Raw genomic sequence first — 5,291 nt, forward strand, 5'->3', positions numbered from 1 at the left:
AATTTGTGAATTAAAGTTTAAAATAATCTTTAACATTAATTAATTATCAAATTTTTAAGGGTTAAATATGTTTTTAGTCCCTAAACTATTCGTTGTTTCTGATTTTCGTCCCTCTTTCAAAGTAAGGTACAATTTGGTCCTCATTCTTTTCGAAAATGTTCGTTTTAGTCCTCGAAAATTAACACCGTTTAAAAATTTAGTTCTCATTTAGCAACAAAATAAGGACTAAAACCAAAATTTCAAGGACTAAAACGAACGTTTCGAAAAGAATGAGGATCAAATTGTACCTTACTTTGAAAGAAGGACGAAAACCAGAAACGATCAATAGGGGACTAAAAACATATTTAACCCAATTTTTAACTACTTACTATTATTATATTTTAAGTTTCTAAGTTAATAATAAAGACTAATATAATAACACGTATTATTACATTTTAAGTTTCTAAATTAATAACAAAAACTAATAATGACACGTAGCTAAAGTTTGATAATTAATATTAAAAATTAATTTAGATTGATTCACATGTAAATTATAAAATTTTATTAATGACATTAACTAACCGTGATAACTTATTAATAATTATCTCAATCATCATAAAATACCTTGGTCTATTCAAGAATTGATCTTTACTCTTTAAAAGGGGCACCAAAAGAACGTCATTTCTTAGATATACACTTAAATAATACAGTTAATAAACTATTAGAAAAATATATTTTGAAAATATAAGTAAAAAGTTAGATATAACGAATTTTAAGAAATAGTTAAAACATTTGAATTAAAAATGAGAGTATGTAAATAAAATGATTGTTTTAGTGAATAAAAAATGAAATGGGGACAGAAAGCAGAAAGGGGTGTTGAATTATTGTACCAGACGAGCTCCCTCTTCCCTTCTCCTCTCACCTTCTCTGCGGACACTGCCTCCTACCTTTCTAATAATGCCATATATATATATTCTTTCAATTCAAACAACATTATCAATAAATACACTTAAATAGTATACTTAATTTCAAATTTTACTACTCATATTTTTGTAGAAACTTTCAAACCTAAAATCTAGATTTTGTTTTTTAATATCTAAAACCTAACTAAAGTTGCAGTCTTTAGCATTTGCAGTTTTGAGAAGATGATAATGGAAATTGGTAACGTGAAAAATAAATGTAGGATATGACGCATCATGCTTTGGTGTGGGTCACACAAACTAATGGAATCCATCAAATATTCTACCTTCTCATCTGTTGCTCTATAATTCATACCACCTTTCGTTTCTTTTAACACTACCAAATTCAACTCACACTCTTTTTATCATAATTTTAATTTTTTCAATTTTCCTATTAAACATTTTTAATATTATTTTTCTTCTTTCAATAGTTCACTCTAGATACTATCCCTATACAATGAGTGGGATCTTTCTTTCATCTATATTTATTTTTCATTCACAAAATTCAATTCTAATGTCCTACCTAAGAAACTGAATCCAGGATTATTTAGAGTAATAACTTATTGATAATTATCTCAGTCATCATAAAATGACTTGATCTCTTCAGAAATTTATCTCTTTTGATGTATTACTCTTTATTTTCAATTTCATAATTTAAAATAGATAAACTAACCTTATGTCATAACTTAAGTTATTATAATTAAAATATTAAATATACCCAATTCTTTAAATTATATATCTTTATAATAAAATTTAATTATAAAAACGAACATTTATCCTTTACAGTGTACAATACAATAATAGTTTACCTAATTTTGAAACAAACTGGCCTTTGTATAAATATGAATAAAAAATTTAAAAAAGAATAGTTAAGTTGACGTTATTAATAACTAAATCGCTGTAGCAAAATAAAAGTAAAGATTCTATTTTTTTAAATGATAAATGACTGGCTTATCAATGAAATCAACAGTTTTCAGAAGATATTAGTTTATTGTCAATCGAATACTATCAAAGAACGCATAATGCGAATCATATCGTACTATAATGACATTTTTGTTCATTTATTTTGCATGATTAAATATCTTTCTGCGTTTCAAACTTTGAAGTTCTGTTGTCATCCATAAAGTATTTAGATTTGCAAAATTTACAACGCTAAAGTATAAAGCAAAAATGATTGATGTAAAAAATGGTGTTTTTATTTATTTTCAAAAAAATAAAAAAATCTATCTTCAGAGGAAAGTAACGATGCATAGCTTGTTGATTCGACACTGTCATCATGTGTAAGATATTTTGAAAACGTATCCTCTAGAACTTCACAGCATCATTTTTGAACATGTTGCATAAGTTTGTTGTTTTTTTTTTTTTTTCAGTTTTTCAAGTTCCATTTTTTTTTTCGAATATGTTCTACCACTGACATAGGATCCGGTTTTGAATATGTTCCATGTTAGATATGATTGATGACACAAATGGGAACAACTACGTACAAAACTCTTGCAATCCACTTAATTTGAAACAACGTTGCTAATAATTGTTTTTCAATACATTTTAATGTTCCAATGGACAAAAGTACAGAATGGTGTTAAAAAATTAATGGGTGAAGAGCAAAATATAAATATGAAACATACCTTTAGCATCATATGCATGGTACGACTCCAACATCATTGATTCGATTAAGGGGACAGTACGCAGCATAATGGAAGTGTGCACTCGTCTTTAGTGAAAAAATATAAGTGCATAATACCAGAAAAAAGGTACAAAAGGTTTAATTTACAATGCCTTTTACTTTAAATTAATGCAAGAACATCAGTTGAACTATTGCTGGTGACTGTTGTCACCAGTTAAAAATATCAGTATCAAAATACTGGGTTAATACAACTTCTAAGTTATTAGTTCTGCACAAACATAAAGAAATTAATTATACTGGTGTGGAAGATGTAAAAGTACAAAACAAATTCAAGAAGATAACTAGCATTCCAGTTGATATGTGATTAGATCCAAGCAATGTACATTTGTAATGACACATTGCCAACTATCTATCTTAAAAACAATTAAATGTAATGTGTTATCTTACCATTGTTTATACATTGTTTAATAGAAGGAGTTTTATTCAATGCTGTAATCTTTCATAATATAATATACATAGGGAAAAAACATATATATGTTACTTATAAAAGTTTAAATTAACCTTCCAACTCAGCCTGAACAAATAAATTTTTGTATTGTTAATCTAAAGTCTTAAGATTAGTTTCCAGAAAAAGATTTAGATCATTTAATGACCTAAACCTCAGAGCTCAAGCCGAATGCTGTGCTTTTTACTATAGCATATTGTTCTCAAACAATAAGAAATCTAAAAGCGTTTTACCAACATTAAGAACCACAAATAGAGCGAGCTGATTAGATGCTACTTTATGAAGAAAGCAAACACTGCACCACAGATCCTGTTAATTAAAAGGATAATTATGTTCATTCCGAGAAACAATTAATTTTAATCTGCTTTTTCCGGCAACAATATCAAGAGCACTGAAAGTGCTACCTACATATGTTTAATATCATTAACATATTAATATTCCAAACACATCGTGTATAAAGAAAAAGATGCTGGCCATGCCCAATCTCAAATTAAGCATATAGGTATATGCACATATGTGAGATGTATATACATACACACACACATATATTTATATATATACAGGTGTGTATATAAGTGAAGAAGAGAAAAGATAAATAGTGTTACCCCAAATGTCCATGAAGTAAAAGCATTCAATGATCCATGGTAGTACACAATGTTTCATCAACGTACAGACATCCTACTGAGCTTTGCAGGTGCTAAGGGGTTTTGCAGTACTGCAAATTCCATAAAGGTAAGTAAGAGCACTCATCTCCATGGTTACTGAATATTAAACCTCAAAATGGCACAAGAAAGGATTACAGAGTGCATTACCAGGCAGGCCAATGGCATCATTATCTATGCTGTCTCAATCAACGAATGGTCTGAACTGCACTTGATTCAAGATTTCCACAAAAAACCTCAAGTACTTTACCATCCATGTTGAACACGACTTAACAGCTACTGCAGTTAATAAAGGTAAATCCAAAAGTGGCAAGTAACTGGGTGATGATCTAATTAACTTCTCAAATATTAGAAAACAAATTAGCATGACAACTGTTGAGTTAATTAATAACCTCTTTTGCTCCGAGCATTGTCGAACAGTTGCGTAGTGGTGAGATCCTCAAACAATAGCCGGTGGTATTAGTCATTTATTGCTGCTGCAGCATCATCAAGATTCCCATAGCAAAGGCCTAATTGGTTTGGAGTAATAAGGGACCACCTCAAACAAATTAATGGCCCTAAAAAGCTTGTGAATCTTGATGATGCTCCACCGGCAAACAGTGACTGGTTTCTTTTGTTTATTCAGGACTTCATAATTAAACCCTCTCGGTGCTTGCTACCAACATCAAGATCGGCAGGCAATGAAATAGAAAACTTGAAAAACAAAAAAGAAAAAAAAGAGTCGGAAAATGAGGAATACGAGGAAGTAGAAAAGGAGGAGAGAATAGAACTGCCCTAACCCTAACCCTAAATATAATCTAATTGAATATATGAAAAGTAAAGGCAAGATAAAGAGGGAGAAGTAATATAAGGCCGAAAAGGGTCCTCAGTCCCATGTGTATGTGTAGGCCAACATAACAAACACAAGACCCACTTAGTAGTATAATTCATCGATAAGTCTCTATAGAAAAGAAAAGTTACCGAAGTACCTACCATCTATAGTGACTAACGTGTAAAAAGGATAGAATTAGTGTTGAAAAGTTAAGAAGAAAGCAAAGAGAAAAAAGAAGAAGAAGCAAGAGGAACAGGAGAAGGAAGAAACACTGAAATGAGAACAGGGTTGAAGAGAAAGAAGAAAACTGAGAAGGAAGAAAGGGTTTAGTGGTGTATATATAGAGAGAGTGGTGAAGTAGGGATGGTAGAGAGATAGAGAGAGTGTGATAATAAGTAATAAATGAGGAGGAGATTGGTTGGTGTTTAAGATGTGTCAGAGAGAGAGAGAGAGAAGGAGAGAGAAAGGATGTAAGACGTACAACAGTTATACATCGTAATCTTAGGCACCAAATTTACCAAAAACTTAAAAGGAGTCTGAGGGAGTCGATGGAGCAGAGATGGAAGCGGAATAATAGGTGGGAAGTGTGAGATATGGAAAATGAAAACATAACCAGTTGAGGAAGGAGGTGGCGTTTGGGATTGGAGCAAGTGTTTGCGTCCTCTACAAGCGTTTTCAAAGTGGGGGCCGGAATTGACAGCCCCAAACTCTTCCCTTTTCTCCTTCCCTAGGGTTTCCTTCTTTTCCACTA

The 5,291-nt window shown here is 31.0% G+C and overlaps 1 long non-coding RNA gene across 1 annotated transcript; it reads right to left on the minus strand.

The window, feature by feature from the left end:
• Positions 1–2,283: 2,283 nt before the first annotated feature.
• LOC148198166 (uncharacterized) lies at positions 2,284–5,061 on the minus strand. The gene is made up of 2 exons (XR_015779891.1): positions 3,880–5,061; positions 2,284–3,782 (listed from the first exon to the last, which is right to left on the minus strand). It is a non-coding gene; the product is annotated as an uncharacterized LOC148198166 (long non-coding RNA).
• Positions 5,062–5,291: the final 230 nt, after the last annotated feature.

The sequence above is a fragment of the Vigna umbellata genome, chromosome 5, assembly GCF_029865625.1.
Source record: "Vigna umbellata cultivar VRB3 chromosome 5, Vumbellata_1.0, whole genome shotgun sequence".
NCBI classification, from domain to species: Eukaryota; Viridiplantae; Streptophyta; class Magnoliopsida; order Fabales; family Fabaceae; genus Vigna; species Vigna umbellata.